Source organism: Sciurus carolinensis, chromosome 9, assembly GCF_902686445.1.
Source record: "Sciurus carolinensis chromosome 9, mSciCar1.2, whole genome shotgun sequence".
NCBI classification, from domain to species: domain Eukaryota; kingdom Metazoa; phylum Chordata; class Mammalia; order Rodentia; family Sciuridae; genus Sciurus; species Sciurus carolinensis.
Window position 1 is genome coordinate 125,231,512 of NC_062221.1, and position 18,918 is coordinate 125,250,429.

Below are 18,918 nucleotides of genomic sequence, written 5' to 3' on the forward strand. Positions count from 1 at the left end.
TGCCTCTTATAGTTACATTTATGTTTACATTTGCTTTAATTTTAATTTTCAACATTTACTTTATTTTTATTTATTTATTTATGCATTTTTATTTTTACAGACTATTTGATTCATTGTATACAAGTGGGTTGCAACTTTTCATTTCTATGGTTCTGCATGATAGAGATTCATACCATTCATGTAATCATACATGTACATAGGGTAATGATGTCTGTCTCATTCCACCGTCTTTCATACCCCTGTCCCTTCCTCCCTCGCATTTCCCTCTACATAATGTAAAGTTCCTCCATTCTTCTCTCACCACTCCCCACCATTATATATCATCATCCACTTATCAGGAAAAACATTTGGGTCATTGGTTTTTTGGAATTGGCTTATTTCACTTAGCATGATATTCTTCAATTCCATCCATTTATATACCAATGCCATAATATTATTATTCTTTATGGCTGAGTAATATACCATTGTGTATAGATACCATAGTTTCTTTATCCATTCATCTGTTGAAGGGCATCTAGGTTGGTTCCATACTCTAGCTATAGTAAATTGAGCTGCTATAAACACCGATGTGGCTGTATTACTGTAGTATACTGATTTTAAGTACTTTGTGTATAAACCCAGGAGTGGGATAATCGGGTCAAAAGGTGGGTCCATTCCAAGTTTTCTGAGGAATCTTCACACTGCTTTCCAGAGTGACTGCACCAATTTGCAACTCCACCAGCAATGTTCAAGTTTGCCTTTTTCCCCACATCCACACCGACACCTATTATTATTTGTGTTCTTAATAATAGCCATTCTAATTGGAGTAGGGAAATCTTAGAATTGTTTTAATTTGCATTTCTTTAATTACTAGAGATGTTGAACACTTTTTTCATATATTTATAATCACCTGTATATCTTCTTATATAAAGTGTCTGTCCAGTTCCTTGGCCCATTTATTGATTGAATTCTTTGTATTTTTGGTGTAAAATTTTGTAAGTTCTTTATAAATTTTGAGATTAGTGCTCTATCTGAAGTGCGTGTGGAAAAGATATTCTCCCACTCGGTAGACTCCCTTTTCACATTATTGATTATTTCCTTTGCTGAGAGAAAGCTTTTTAGTTTGAATCCATCCCATTTATTGATTCTTGCTTTGATTTCTTGTGCTTTGGGAGTCTTGTTAAGGAAGTCTGATTATAAACCAACATGAAGAAACGTTCAGGCCTAATTTGTCTTATATTTTGTGCAGGGTCTCTGGTCTAATGCCTAAGTCCTCGATCTATTTTGAGTTGAGTTTTGTATAGGGTGAGAGATAGAGGTTTAATTGCATTTCACTGCATATTGATTTCCAGTTTTCCCAGTACCATTTGTTGAACAGGCTATCTTTTCTCCATTGTACATTTCTGGCTCCTTTGTCTAATATGAGGTGACTGTATTTATGTGGTTTTGTCTTTTGTGTCTTCTATTCTGTACCATTAGTCTACCTGTGTATTTTGGTACCAATACCATGCTATTTTTGTTACTATTGCTCTGTAGTATATTTTAAGGTCTGGTATTGTGATACGTCCTGCTTCACTTTTCCTGCTCAGAATTGTTTTGACTATTTGAGGTCTCTTATTCTTCCAGATGAAGTTCATGATTGCTTTCTCAATTTGTATGAGGAATGTCATTGGGATTTTAATTGGAATTGCATTCAATCTGTGTAGTGCCTCTGATAGAATGGCCATTTGGACAATATTAATTCTGCCTATCAAAGAACATGGGAGATCTTTCCATCTTCTAAGGTTTTCTTCAATTTCTTTCTTTAGTGTTCTGTAGTTTTCATTGTAGAGGTCTTTCACCACTTTTGTTAGATTAATTCTCAGGTTTTTTTTTTTTTTTTTCGAGGCTAATGTGAATGGAGTGGTTTACCTAATTTCTCTGTCAGAGGATTCATCACTTATGAAAAGAAATGCATTAGATTTATGAGTATTGATTTTATATTCTGCCACATTGCTGAATTCATTTATTAGTTCTAGAAGTTTTCTAGTGGAGTTTTTTGGATTCTCTAAATATAGAATTATGTCATTGACAAATAGTGATAGTTTCAGTTCTTCCTTTCCTATTCGTATCCCTTTAATTTCTTTGGTCTGTCTTGTTGCTCTGGCTACTGTTTCAAGGACAATGTTGAATAGAAATGGTGAAAGAGGGTATCTCTGTCTTGTTCCAGTTTTTAGAGGGAATGTTTTCAGTTTTTCTGATTGAGAATGATGTTAGCTGTGGGCTTAGCATAGATAGCCTTTACAATGTTGAGGTATGTTCTGACTATCTCTATTTTTTCTAGTGTTTTGAGCCTGAAGGGTTGCTGTGTTTTATCAAATGCTTTCTCAGCATCTAATGAAAGAATCATGATTCTTAACTTCAAATCTATTGATGTGATAAATTATGTTTATTGATTTCCTGATTTTGAATCAAACTTGCATCTCTGGGATAAACCCCACTTGATCATGGTACACTAACTTTTAATATGTTTTTGTAAGCAATTTGCCAAAATTTTGGTAAGGATTTTTGCATCTATGTTCATCAGGGATATTGGTCTACAGTTTTCTTTCCTTGATGAGTCTAAGTCTGGTTTTGGTATCAGAGTGATACTAGCCTCATACAATGAACTTGGAATGGTTCCCTCCATTTCTATTTCCTGGAATACTTTGAGAAGTATTGCGCTACAGAATGGGAGAGAATCTTTGCCAGCTACTCTTCCAAGAAGGGATTAATATCCAGAATATATAAAGAACTCAAACAACACCAAAAACAAACAAACAAAACCAAAGAACCCATTCAATAAATAGGCAAATGAAGTAAATAGACATTTCCCAAAAGAAATAAAAATGACCAACAAATATGTGAAAAAAGTTTCGACATCTGTAGCAATCAGGCAAAGGCAAATCAAAACTACCCAGAGATTTAGCCTCACTCTAGTTCTAATGGCAATCATCAAGAATACAAATAATAAATGCTGGTGAGGATGTGGAGTAAAATGTACACTCATGAATTATAAGTGAGATTGAAAATTAGTACAACTTTGGGAAGCAGTAGGGAGATTGCTTCAAAGAACAGGAATGGGACCACCATATGACCCAGCTACCCTGCTTCATGTTACTTGTCCAAAAGAACTAAAATAATCATACCATAGTAAAACATATACATCAATTTTTATAGCAGAACTTGTCAACCAGCCTAGGTGCCTGTCAACAGATTAATGGGTAAAGAAAAATGTGGCATGTATTCACAATGGAGTTTTACTCAGTCGTAAAGAGGAATGAAATTATGTCATTTTTTGGTAAGTGGATGAAACTAGAGGACATCATGCTAAATGAAACAAACCAGATTAAGAAAGTCAAGGGTTGACTATTTCCTCTCTCTCATATGCAGAAGTCAGAGAAAAATAAGGCATTAAAACAAGGGGAAATCATGAAATCATATGAAAAGAGAGGGGAGAACAATAGAGAAGAGTAAGAGGACAGCAGTGAGGAGGGAGGATTGAGGGGAATTGGGAAGGAAGTATGGAATGACATTGACCCAATTATAGCAAGTGTGTGTGTGAATGCATCACAGTGAATTTTACTTTTATATGTAACTATAATTTACCAGCTAAAAAGCAATAAATAAATAAAAGACCAATAGACTAGAGGAAGTGGATCAGAGAGAGGAAGTTGGGGAAGTAAAGGAGAAATACTGTGAATTACATTGGAGCAAATTATGTGTCATGAATTCATGGATCTGTCCAGATGAACCCCACTATTGTGTATAACTAAAATGCACTAAATAAAATCATTGAAAATAGTGCTGAGGTTGAGAAGCTCTTTTTTATATTGAAGTGGGTACACATTTTATAAGTTTATCCCTTTGTCCCAAGTATAGGTGGAAGTGATAGTACATGCATTGAATAGCTCAATTTTATCACAGATATCAAAGGAATAACCTTAAGAGTAGCTAGAAGGGCTAAATCTTAATAATAACCCAAATCTTAAATAGAACCTACCTATGAAGTTATAATTAAACATGAATATATAAAACATTCACACATACATGATACATAAATGGTATGCATATATCTATCAATCTTGGCAACAACATGTGTATGACACTTAAAAATATTTTCTTTAAATATTGGGCCATTTTAGGAAAATAAGTCTCAAGGAGTTGGAAGAAAATATTTAACGCAAGTCCCCAAATTGAATTTTTTACCTTGATTATAGCGACTAGATAGCATGCTTCACAACTTTTCAGCACTAGGGATAGCTGATTCAACCTATATCCAACATGTTTAAATTTCTTAACATACAGTTATATGTGTTTATCCTATTTTCTTCCACTTACTGCTTTATATTTCACACTCTTTACTATAGAAGACTGCATGTGATACATACGGCACATTATAGAACTGAGTCATTTCTACTACAGTCCTTAAATAAAGGCAGATTTTCTCTTAAACTTCTCTTAGTAAATATCAGGGTCATCTGTGAGGAATGTTTGATACCTTTTACCAATTTATATTCTTTTCTCTATGCATTCATTCAACAAATATCTACTGAGTGCCATTGATACTTGTCAGTATTACATTGTCTCGTTCTTAATTTTCTTTAAAATACTTTAGGGCATAGTATTTGCGTTCTTCTGTTTAGTTAACATTGTATTTGCCTCATATTAAGCATTTTATGTTAGATTTTTGACAAGGCACCAAGATCTGAATAAATGGACAAAGAGGATGTTAGACTTAGGTTGCCCCTGCTTGTCAATTAATGTCTGATATGGCAGGACCTGTTATTTGAAATATCCTGTGTTATCAGAATTCTGTTGATGTAGGAAAACAGCCCTTATATAGATACCTGTAGTTGCTGGAAGTATTAGATATTTGACCAAAGAAAATGAATAAGTAACTTGGCTATGTAATTTTGCCACAGCTAGAACTAGAGATGGATGAAAGATATTTTACTACAAACTTTTCATTCGAACTGAAATTTACTAGCTAAATTCTTTCCCAGTTTATGGTATTTCTTACTAGCAGTAAGGATGGACTAAGGCACTCAACTTCATTCTTTTTTTATAGAGGAATTCAATGATCAAATTGGAAACTGAAGGAGCTCTTAAAATTAGAGATAGGACCACTGTGAGTCAATAAAATGAGTTGAGTTGATTCTGACCCATCCCTATCCCAAATGAGGTCACTTACATTCTCACGGACTAGAGGTTGAATCTCATTGCATGGCATAATTCCTGAGACTTTTGGTCTTCCCCCAGAAACCATGGGAGAAGAGAAAGAAGAAAGGAAAACAATAGGTATATAATTTTACACGTGTTACCCATGACCGCTCATTTCCCCTTACTTTTCACATCCATTTTGTTCTTTCAGGTAGACTAACAAATTTCTTGCCAAAAATAAGCAGAACAGCATTACCAGTGCTCATCTGAAGGCTGCATATTCCAGGGAGTTGGGATTTTCTTTATCATCTAGATTCTAGTTCTAATGTTCTTTGGGGATACAAATATGCAGAAAAAATAGACAGCAATAGCTAATACATCAGAGCAAATTAACTTAAAGGTTAGATATTACTGTGTTGTGCTTATATATGTGTGTGCATATGTGTATATACACACACATACATACATGTATATAGTTTGTTCCAATATCAGTGATGGTTAATTTTATGTGTCCACTTTGCTGGACTCAGAGATATTGACAGAGTTGGCAAAACATTATTTCTGGGTGTATCTGTGAGGGTGTTTCTGTAAAAATTGGTATTTGAATCAGTGGACTCAATAAAGAAGATGTACTTCCACTAGTGTGGGAGGGAATCATCTAATCTATCAAAATCCCACTCAAATAGCAAAAAGGACAAGAAGAGGCAACTTTTCTCTCTTCTTGATCTGGACTGTTCATCTTCTACTGACTTTGGTTATTTGAGCTTCTGGTTCTTGGTCTTCACTCTCTAGGGCTTACACCAGCAGTTCCCCTTGTATGTGACTTTGGCCTTAGGATGGGATTTACACCCTTGGCTCCCCTGGTTCTCAGGCCTTTGAACCTCCACTGAATGATACCGTCAACTTTCTCAGTTCTCCAGCTTATAGACAAAAGATCATAGTCTTTCTGGCCTCCATAATTGTATGAGCCAGTTTTCATAATAGATCTCTTTCTACATATCTCTCTATATATTCTACCAGATATTCTTTTATATATTTATATTCACCCTATGAATTCTGTTTCTCTGGGGAACTGTAATAAAATGTGTTTACTGCAAGCTTGGCCCATATATATTCACTTTGTGTTGTTCATGCTAAACAGAGCTTTTTAACTCTCATGTGGAAGAATTTCAAGGAACTTAATGATTTGCAAGAATGCATTGTGCTGACATTACAGTGGCCAAAATATTACCCAGTTCTCATAGATTCAAAGCCAAGAAAATCTCACTGGTGTGATTAGAAATGAAAGGAAATTGTTAGGATCACTGAGTAGTTGAAGAAGGATCGGCCTGCTGGATTTGCATTGCCCTGATAGTCATATTTCCATAATTAGCTCAGTATGTATTTTTAAAAAAATGCAGGCAAGTCAAACAAAATAAAGCAAAATAGAGGCTGGAAGGGAACTGGCTTGTGCACAGCACCAACTCACATGATTTTTATGTTACTTCTACAAAGTAAGTCGGTGTTTGAACAAATAGGAGGAAATACTGTCAAGTATCCACTCTAAAATGGGGAATCTAGACATCCAATTGTTTGTGCCATCTTTGAAAGAACTCACTTGGGGATCCCTGTCCGAAGACTTGCAGAGACATAAAAAACTTAGAATTTCCTGAGAATCAAATCTACATAATGGAAAAATGCAGTTTTTATTTGCATTAATGTTTGTTTGCAAGCAACATACACTTAACAACAAAAGAGAACAAGGTGAAAAAAACACAGGAGTTCCCCACAGGGATAGGAGTAAAACAGAGGGCCAGCAACTGACTAGAATCAATAACTGAACATTAGGGAGTCCATAAGCCTCTTCCTTTCCATCTTTTATCTCTCCTTTTGTCTGCACTTTGTTTTTTCCTCCTTATTTCCTTCCATCTAAGATCCTCTATTCAAAAACTTTACTTCTGCAATGAACTCTTCTTGCTCTTCCAGAATCTGATGTTTTTTTTTTTTTTAAATTTTGAATCATTTCTAACATAAGACAAACATTTTTTAATCTTCCATACATTACAAATAATAACCATAAGTAAAGATAGACTAAAACAATGAAACAAATTCCCTTGGTTCCACACTAGTCTCTACTTACCACCTCACTCTCATCTTTATAGCAAATAATATGGAAAACCAAAAACAATATTTAACTGCTTCCACTTCCATTTTACTTAAATTGTCCAGTCAGGTTTTTATTCCAATTATACCACTGAAAATCTTAATGTCAAATTTTTCACGAATTCCAATATTAACAACCCCAAGGTTTTAATCTCAGTGATGGTTTAGATATTAGGTGTCTCCCAAAATTCATGTGTGAGACAATGCAAGAATGTTTAAAAATGAAATGATTTGGTTATGAGAGTTTAACCTCATCAGTGCATTAATCATCTTCTAGGGATTAACTAGGTGGTAACTGTAAGCAGGTAGCTTGCGGCTGGAGGAGTTGGGTAAATGGGGGTTTGACTTCTGACTTTATGTTTTGTTCATAGTGAGGGGAGGTCTCTCTGTCTGCTTCCTGTTGCCATATTGCCATGTCCTGGGTCGATTTCCTTTACCACCTCTCCTACCATGACATCCTCCCTCACCTCAGGTCTAGAGGAATGGAATTGGTCATATGTGGATGGAGATCTCTGAGACCATGTGCACCAAACAAATTTTTTCTCCTTCAAAGTTGTTCTTGTCAGGTATTTTGGTTGTAGGAGTGAAAAACCTCAATAAAACAATCCCCATTTCATCCTAATTCCCAAAGGTATTTTTTAGTAGTTATCACTTCCTTCTTGAAAACCTTTTGCATTTGACTTTCAGAAAATCTCAGGCTTTTCTCTAACCACACTTGTGTCTCTCAGGCTCCTTAGTAAGATTCTCTTTCTTTTTGTGATCCCCAAACATGGGGTGCCATAGCACATACAACCAACTGAGCCTTTTTTTGTCTTCTTCTGAAAACCTTTCTTATTTAATTTTATAACCCCAAAAATATGCTTTTTTCCTTGAAAAACACAAAACTTATCATCTCATCTGTCTATTTTACAATGTGCTGATATGTCTAACTGACATTTTAACCTTAACAAGTTTCACAAAGAGTACCTCATTTCCTTTCCCAAACCTACTGCGTTCTCCTTCTTTCCCATGTCAGGTAAATGCTCTCTGAGTCTCTAAGTTATTGAAGCCATATAATTCTGTTCAGCCTTGTTTTGACTCCACACATCCAACCCATCAGCATGTCCTATTTGAACGATCTTCAAAAGTTCTCCAGCTTCCACAGTTCTCACCTTTCTCTGCTGTCTCCTTAGTCTTAGTGGCCAACATCTTTTACCCAACTAATAGGAACTGCTCTCTATGTGATTTGACTCTTCATTTTCCACAAATCCATTGTCTACACAGCAACATGAACTAGTGTTATAAAAATGCAGTGCACCCCATGTCACTCTAAAGTTTAAGAACTGTAGCCTTTTGTTCTCCTAGTTACCTGCTCTCTTATTACCGTCTTTCATTGCCCCATAGTCCTCATCTCACTTACTCCATGTCTGGTGTTTGCTTGACTCCTCCTTCTCCATATCCTCCATAGTTCTGTAAACTCCATGAGACCAAGGGACTATCTTTTATAAAGGCTTCTAAATTTAATACAAAATAAATAATTGAGAAATATTTTTTGAAAGATGGAAAGATAAAAGAAGGAAAAAGGTAGAGAAGAGCTTACTCTGAGTATTTTCAATGGTGATATATATTACTTGTTTAAAAGTGGATTTGAATTTGAAAAAGAATCAACTAAACAAGCTTCATTACCTTACTGGATAGTTAAAAGATCAAGGTGATAAATGACACTGATTATTTTGAGATTAATAGAATTTTGAAGGAATGTGTATTTAAAATTATTATGAATGAAAGTATATTTTAGAAATAATTTCATATAGAAAAAATGACTTTGGAATAAATGCTTATATAGATATAAAGGCAAAGTAATGAAAGTAATTTGAGTAGTGACTCTTAGTTCTTGGCATATGCTTGAAAAATTTTGCCTACAATATAAAGTATTCAGTACTTGATTAGGAATGACATGACAATATGACCAAGTACATCACTACCCACTATTTATTCAGAAGATTTTAATTCAACTTACTATAGCAATACATGCATACTAATACTTAGAGTAGCACGATTCACAGTAGTCAAGTTATGGAGCCAGTCTTAGTGTTCATCAACAGATGAATTGATAAAAAACAATGTGGAATATATTCACCATGCAATTTTTTTCAACCATAAATAAGAAAAAAAATTAGGCATTTATAGGAAAATGGATAAAATTTGAGAGCATTATGTCAAATGAAATAAGCCAACTCAAAAAGTCAAGAGTCATATTTTTTTTTCATAAGTGAAAGTTGGAAAGGGAAAATAAGAGGTGGAGGAGCGTCATGATATCAGATGGGAGATCAGTAGAGCAGAGGAAGAGGGCTAGGGAAATGAAAGTTGGGAGGGCAAGGGAGGAACTTGGAAATGAAATAAACAAAATTATGTTATGTGCATGTATGAATATGTTACAATGAATGAATTATCATAATGCACAACGAAAGCAGGAATGAGCAAAGGCTTCTTCACAGCATAACTTCTTAACAATGAAAAATAATGTATTTCCTCTCTTCTGTTACAATTTTCCTATTCTGTTTTCACCTTTTTTCAGTTAAGTTGCGATCTCTACTACTTCCTTCAAACAAACACTTCGCATGGTCACAAATGACATCAAAGCTGCCAAATTCAATGACTATTCCATCTCCTGCTTTTTCCAGTGATTTTTGGAAGAGTTAATCACACTTTAGAAGAAAATCAACAATTTCAAATTCTTTAGTTCTTACACTGACAAATCCCAAATGTATCCCCCAGTTTCTATTTCTACCATGACTGTAAGAATCAATGCCTCTGATATTATTTCACTCAGATATTTCATAATCATCACAATCTTAGTCAGCCTAAATTCAATTCTTGATTTTAGCAATTACCAGAAAGAAAATTGGAATAAAAATAAGCAGATAAAATCTCATTATATTTCAGTGTTCCTGTAATAATCAGTGTTCTCCTGAGAAACAGAATCAATAGAACAGATGGATGATGGATAGATCTGACATTATAAAAAAATTGACCCACAAGATTAGCAATTAAGAAGTTTTAGGATCTGCAATCAATAAACAGGAAGTTCAAGAGAGTCAATGTGATAGATGCAGCCTGAGTTCAAAGGCCCAAGTACAGAGAGAGTGGTGTTAATGCCAGTCTCAAAGTTTACAGACTCTAGACCCATTGAGAGCCAATTTTTAAATTTGAATCATGAGGAAAAACAAAACAAAACAATAATTTTCCAGATTTAGCAGTCAGAAAAGAAAACTTATGGAAACTTATTTTTTTCTATTTAGGTTTTCAGTTATTTGATTGAGCTGTACTCAGGGAGAACAATCTGCTTTACTCATTCTAATGTTACTACTGATTTAAATGCTAACTTGCCCAGAGACACCCTCACAGACAAGGTCAGAACAGCATTTGGCCAGCTGTCTAGTTACCCAAGGCTAGACATGTATAATTAACCATCACAACTCCACACCACTGAAAATGGCACTACTAGGGTCCAATTTTTCAAATCGAAACTCTTAAAGTTCTCCTTAATTTCTCTCTCTTTTTGTACTCTTCACATGTCATCTATGAGAAATTCCAGAATCTCTATCTTCAGACCACTTTCAGAATTCAGCACTTTTATCCATCTCCACTGTTATTATCTCAGTCCAAAGCCTGACTTCCATCTTGGCTCCAAGAGTAGCTTTCTGACTTGGCTTTCTGCTTGTCCCTCTAGACTTTTTTTTTTCACCCCTCAACAAACAAGCTAGAGTTTTCCTAAAATATAAATCAGATAATTTCACTTCCCTTCATAACCTTTCATTGACCTTATATAATATGAGGAAGAAAATCTAAAACACTTTAGTTAATTTACCTACCCCCTAGCTTCCTCTGTGATCTCATTTCTCTCCACCATTTCCTCTGTTGCTATACTATAGATGGATTCCTCTCTGTTTCCTGAATAAGCCTCTCTCTGCCATAATTTTCATAGTCATTCAATGGCAGGATCTTTTTGTGCATCTTTTCAGGTGTCTATTCAAATGTCACATGTTCTAAAAGATCTTCCCTGGCCATCTAATTAAATCATACCCTATCATTCTTTCATTTTATATTTATTCATATCATTTAACAATAGTTGTCTCTCACAAAATTATTAGTTGTTAGTGATTGTTGAGCTCAACTATTAGAAGGTAAGAGCAAAAACCAAAACTGTGACCAATGCTTAAAATATGCAGATATTTGGGTACTTGTGTGTGTGTGTGTGTGTGTGAGTGTGTGTGTGTGAGAGTGTGTGTGTGTGTGTGTGTGTATTCAGTATATATTTCCCCATAATTTGATGTGATAAATCATAAAAGTAATGGGTGGTTGGAATGGAGGCAGCCTACATCCAAATTTACCTAGAAGAAAAAGAAATGAGAGAAAAACATTGTCGTCACTAATTCATTAATAATGTTTGTTTCTATTTTATTTTCATATTAATATAAAATACTGCTTAAGTACTACAATGATTAGGTGAGGAAAGATTTCAAAATCATATTATTGGGGACTCAAAGTGATCTATTATTTTGAATCATGCTGGTTCAAATAGGAACCCACTCTTCTTTTCTCATTCCTCTGGGGTTTGTGTGTGTGTATGTACATGTGTGTACATGTGTGTGTGTGTGTGTGTGTGTGTGTAACTGACTGACTTTGTCTATTTGGCCTATATCTGAACTACTCCAGTAATAGTCATAAGCTTTATAACTGTAAATACATAAGAAAACTCAGTGGACTATATCCCAGATGATTCCTCAGACTTAAACAATTTCAGAGTGAATATACAGAAACACCTAAGGTACAAAAGAATATGGAAATAACACAACTCCATCTGTACGGAGACCATTCCTTAGTACTTATCTTATCATCCATTTTCAGGAATTTAGAAAAATATTTATCATGTAATTAATGGTCATATTTATCATGTAATTAAGGGATCATTGAAGTGACTTTTCCAAATAAAAAAGTACTACAAGATGTCAATGTGTCTACCAGTATAAATGAATGATTAATAACTTCAAATGGTATAATTTTATTTAAAATAAGAAAGTAAAAGCACTCTTCTCCCACACACACATTTGGAAAATACAACTCCACTCAGCTCCACATACACCCAACAGTCTCTGAACCTTAATAGTATTTCATATCATTCCAATGACAGCATCAATCTGAGAGTCATAGAGTACAGTTCAGACTTTGATTGACATATATATCAGTAGTCATATGATTCTACTGCACACCCAGAATCTAGCACAATAATTGCATACAGTAGGTGCTCAAAAGTCACAGAGTCTTCTTAACCACTCACATTCTTCTCAGTTGCATCAGAAACATCTTACCTTTTCTTCCAACCAGGACATCTTTGCTGAGCAACAACTTACTAACCCAAAAGCCTAAGGCTAAAATGGAGCTAGTGCTTGTGGGGATTAAAGTGTAGAACTCCAAAGGTTATAGTTTTATTAGTGTAAGCATTCTGTCATGGTGCTCTATGCGAGTGGACCAGAGACAGACGATAAAAAACACGCTCATTGAACACAACAGGGGAGCCTCCATACCATAAGCCTCATTATTTATGCCTATCAATTTCTAAGGCTGATTTTGTTACTCTACTCCCAGAAGGAGAGAGCATTTAAAACTGGAGCAAAAGCCCTAGGATAAACATCAGAATCCTTTGCCATTCAGAAAGACCAGGGTAATTAAAATAGTCCCCCACCCACCTTTTTATTGCAGGATATAATAAACAAAGAAAATGTTGCTATTGCATGCAAATATAGCATTTTGATGCATTGTGAATATTTGCTCATTTCACTATTTAGTACATTTTCCATCCTGTGCATTTCCTAAGTTCCAGTCACACCAGATATTGCCTGTATCCCCACCCTTCACCCTGGGAGTGAAGGTCAGAGAAGAGTAAGGGGTAAAAGCTAATACAGAGGAAACCTTCAGCCACTTCCTATCTAACCATTCAATTAGCAAAGAGACAGCAGCTTTAACGTCACCACTTGTGCCTTGACCTAGTAACTGCCCATTAAGCAGAGGAAGGGCATGGCCTATCAGTAGCTTAGCAACCAGCACATTTTCCTTCCCAGGGAGGTTGAGCATCTATTCAACAGCACTTCCGGCCCCATTGACGTCCATCTGGCTGAGCAGTTTCCTTCCTCTACTGAAATAGGAAGATCCTACAATTATGTGCTTACCCATGGTCTAGATGTCAGGGATCAGTCTCTTAAAAGCAGAATCTTGTCCATTTGGGTGAATTTCAAGAATGAAGCCTAATTCCTGAATTAGAGAGCCATAAAATATCAAGTGTTCATTGCTCTGTTTTCTCTATGATGCTTATAGCCTGCTGGCCTTTTTCTACAGGCTCCCAACTGCTTAGCTCTCTAGCAGGAGTCGTGCAGGAAGATGAAAGGAAAGTCATAAAAACGAATGAATTTAATCTCACAAAACTGGGTGTTTTGTCCTTCAGAGCAGAAGCAATATTCTGCAGGATAATCTTTTCTTTACAATACCATGGGTGAAAGAAATTTCGAGGCCACATCTGAGCGTCAACGAACCATTTCAAAGGGCCCGTTGATCAGTTATCCTATGAAAATGTTTAAATAACACAGGTTTTGAAGAAGTTCTAAAACTAGTTAAAGCAAATGTATTGAACTCATTTTTTACTTTTCCGAAAACATATATGGTTTTAGAAACATAATGTAATTTGGTTTTTAAAAATGCTGTGCTGTGTTTGAGATTTTTTTTCCTGTGGGTAGGAAAGTGCTACTCCCTGAAAATAGATGGAAGTAGACATTTTATAATGCATTTAAAAGTAGCACTATTTACAAAATTGTACTCTGATTTTGAATAGATTCTAGGCTTAGGCCAAAATAAAAATGATTTATTTCAAACACAAAGTATAAAAAAATGATTTCTGCTGAATATTTATTTGCATGCATGTGAATGAATGTAAATTTGACTTTGTATATTTACAGAAATAAGTTTTCTAAAATATTTTACATTCCCAAAAAGTAGAGAATTAACCCTTTGTTTACAAATAAGATGTTTAGGGCATGTAAACATTGACTAACTGTTGTCTGTAAGTTGTGAACTCTTAGAAGTAAGTTAATTTAAATATATTTTATTAAAATTTCTATCAAAAATTAAATTCCTTAGTGTTGATGTTTTGTTCTTTGTTTTTCTGGAGATGGTATTTGAATTTATTAAAATTTTTCCCCACATGAATCATATTCAGTATTTAGTGCAGGATATAATGGTTGGACCTCAACTCTTGATTCTCTGCTTTTTACTGAGATCCCAAGGAACAGAATTGGGAGGTGGAGAAAAATGGAAACAGAAATTACAGGCTGATCAAAAATTTGGACATGGTCCATTAAGCTTGCATGAGGAAAGAGGAAGGGAAAGGAGAGGAGACCCTTCTATCCACTTACTTTCCTGTGCATTGATCAAAGATAGACCCAAGGGGTCAAGTTTTGCCGACGTTGGACTCCAGGGTCAACACATTCTCCATTCTCCCCACTGCAACAGAGAGATTTGGGAAAGAAGCCAAGAGGGGAGAGCTGAAGCAAAAGGCAGCTATGATCACTTCTCTGCAGCTGTCTCTACAGTTGGAACAGAATTAAGAGGACTTGAAGGTGAACACAAAAGTGGTCCAACCTTTTTGTGTTCAGCTGACCCTTTTGAGCTCCATTAAGTCAAATTCATCACAAAATATTCACAGACACAGGCCAGATGCAATCTGTTCTAAAACCTTACCACTAAAGATTTAGTGAAATAAATTTCATTCTCCCACACAGAAAATGGTATCAAAAATGATTTCCATGATCTCCTTTCTCCACTGCCCCTTCAAGAGTTGCCTCACCCTTAGGGATAGCACTTTGGAATATATAGATTATGTTCTTATTTAAATTTTTAAATTTTTTTCTAATCATTTATACATGACAGTAGAATACATTTATACATTTTGATAAATCATACATAAATGGAATATAATTTCTCATTTTTCTGATTATACATATTGTAGGGTCATATCAGTCATGTAGTCACATATGTACATGAGGTAATAATGTCTGTTTCACTCTACTATCCTTCTTACTCCCATGCCCCCCTCCTCCCTTCACTCCCCTCTACCTAAAGTTACTCTGTTCTTCCCTATCCCCCGACACTTATGGTGATGAGCATCCACAGATCAGAGAAAACATGTGGCCTTTGGTTTTGGGGGTTTGGCTTATTTTTCTTAGCATGATATTTTCCAACTCCATCCATTCATCAGCAAATTAAGATTTCATTTCACTGCAATCAGAATGGTAATTATCCAGAATACAAGTAACAATAAATGTTGGGGAAAAGGGTACACTCATACATTGCTGGTGGGATTGCAATTTGGTACAGTCACTATGGAAAGCAGTGTGCAGATTCCTTAGAAAACTTGGAATGGAACCATCATTTTGACCCAGCTATCCAGCTCCTCGGTTTATACACAAAGGACTTACAATCAATCCCCAGCACCACCAAAAAAAAAAAAAAAAAAAAAACTGCAATGATGTAGCAACATCAATTTTTATAACAGCACAACTCACAATAGCTAAACTATGGAACCAACCTAGGTGTCCTTCAACAGACAAATGGATAAAGAAATAATACAGGTCTTCATACCTGTATGACCTAGGAACTTGGTTGCTTTATGGCTATTGAGCTGTTCCCTCCCCTCTTACAATTAGCACTGGGAAACAGAAGCAGCTTGAGGCTCCTTAGTGAATGCCTGGGTTTCAGAACATTATCCTGTATGTCCTTCTGTGCAGCAGCCACCCTAGCTCCTTGTGGTATTCAGGATAGTTTATCTACCAATGGCATGGTAACTCTTCTCTGCCCGTTGCCCACTGGCATGAGTGACGAACTTACACCTTTTGCTTCAGTGGATTACCCTCAGTATAGAACTAGGGCTTCTAAACAGAACACATTGGTATTTTTAATGTGACATGTGGTCAGACTGTGATCTTGTTATTCAATTGAATACTAATCCAAGTGTTCTGAGACGACATATTGGAAATATGATTAATGTCCACAATTAGTCAACTTTGAGTAAGGGATATGATCTCAGATAATCCAGATGGATCTGAGTCAATCAGATGAATTGTCTTCAGAGGAAAGCTGAAGTATCCCTGAAGTAGAAGAAATCTGCTTTGGATAGCTGCTTCACACTGTACCAAATAGTTTGTGAGCCTACATTTCCTAATGGCCATCCCTATAGATTTTGGATGTCTGGATTTTCCCAGTTTCCATAATCATACAACACACAAGTAAATCCTTGGAAAAGAACCCACCCCCACTGTCTCTCTGTCTCTTTGTTTCTGTTTCTCTCCCTCCTCTCTTTATTCTCTCTCTGTCCCTCCTTCCCCTATTGATTCTGTTTCTTTGGTTGAATAATTCTGACTAAGTCAGGTTCTCTCTTCCTGTCTCTGAGTTACCCATAGTCTGGTAGTCGTTTTAAGAGTGTCAGGGTTCAGCATGTTTGTGATTTGTCACAATTTGTACTTAAAGCTCTTTCACATGCCCTATACATATCATCAACATTCATTTCCTTCTATCCCACACTTTTTGACCTTCAATGTAACATATTTCCATAAATTTTTGCTAAGATATCAGCTTGACATGTAACAGATATAAAGCTAACTGAAAGAACTTCAAGTACAACCAAGAAACTTTAACTGAACAACAGCCAAGTTTCTAAGGAATGCAAATAAAATGGTAGAATGACAGGTGGCAGGTTTGATATTTTTTATACTAGCCATTTCTTTTGAATAGATGCAATATGGAATTGATTAAAAATTCCTTTGGGACCAAGCCCATTTCATTGAGTAATGGCAATTGAAACTAAAGCTGAATATTTTAAAATTGAAATAACCCATGAGGTAAATATTCTCTAATGAAATACGATCAACTACTACTTTGAAACCCTAGTGATTTCTCTCCCAAGACTCATAATTAAATAATAAGTCTCCCAGAGACCCTGCACCTCATAGAAGAAAAAGCAAGCACAAATCTTTATCATGTCAGCTTAGGAGATGGCTTCCTCAACAAGACTCCTAAAGCACAAGAAATAAAATAAAAAATCAACCAATGGGATGGATTCAAACTAAAAAAATTTCTTCTCAGCAAAGGAAACTATCAACATGAAGAGAAAGCCTACAGAGTGGGAGAAAATCTTTACCACACACACATTACATACAGCACTAATTTCCAGGATATATAAAGAACTCAAAAAATTTAACAACAAAAAAACAAATAACCTAGTCAATAAATAGGTTAAGGAACTGATCAGATATTTCACAGAATAAGATATACAATTGATCAATAAATATATGAAAATATGTTCAACATTTCTTGCAATTAAAGAAATGCAAATCCAAATTACTCTAAGATTTCATTTCACTCCAGACAGAATAGCAATTATCAAGAATACAAGCAACAAAAAGTGTTGGTGAGGATGTGGGGAAAAAGGTACACTCATACATTGCTAGTGGGACTGAATTAGTACAACAACTCTGAAAAGTAGTATGGAGAGATTCCTTAGAAAACCTGGAATGGAACCACCATTTGACCCAGCTATCTCACTCCTTGGTCTATACCTAAAAGACTTAAAATCAGCATACTACCGTAACACAGCCAAATCCATGTTTACAGCAGCTAAATTCACAATAGCTAAGCAATGGAGCTAATCTAGATGCCCTTCAACAGATGAATGGATAAAGAAACTGTGGTTTATATCCTCAATGGAATATTACTCAACTATAAAGGAGAATAAAATTATGGCATGGTAAATGGTAAATGGATGGAGTTGGAGAATATTATGCTAAGCAAACTAAACCTATCCCAAAAACCAAAAGCCAAATATTTTCTCTGATATGTCGATGCTAATCCACAAGGCAGGGGAGCAAGAGAAGAATGGAGGAAATTTGGATTGAATAGAGAGGAGTGAGGGGAGGGGATGAGGCAGGGAAGTGGGAAAGATGGTGGAATCAGAATGACATCATTACCCTAGGTAGTTGTATGATCACATGAATGGTATGGACTCTATATCATATACAACCAGAGAAAGGAATAGTTGTGCTCCATTTGTGTACAATGAATCAAAATGCATTCTGTTGTCATGTATAATTAATTAGAACAAATCAAAGGTTTAAAAAAGATTTAAGAATAAATAAACAAATAAATAATAGGTCTCAAACCAGTGGTATTAAAATAGGTAAACAATATATTTGCAAATTCTATGTGTATTTAAATCACTGAATAATAGAAGATAGAGTACCTTAAATTTATCTAATTTATTTAACATGACCAATCTATCTGTACATTGAAACCAACACTGATGAATATCTTCTCTTTAGGCCTGATAGTACTTTCATGTATCTAATATAAATTATATGATTTATATATTTATAAATGTATATTAAGTATATGTACTTATACCATTAATATGTGTACACACATATAATATACCTTATACTCATTTACTGATAAATTATGCATCTACACATCTATATCTCCCATGCTCTTTAATTATTCTCAGAGAACTGACACATTATATATACTTATGAATAT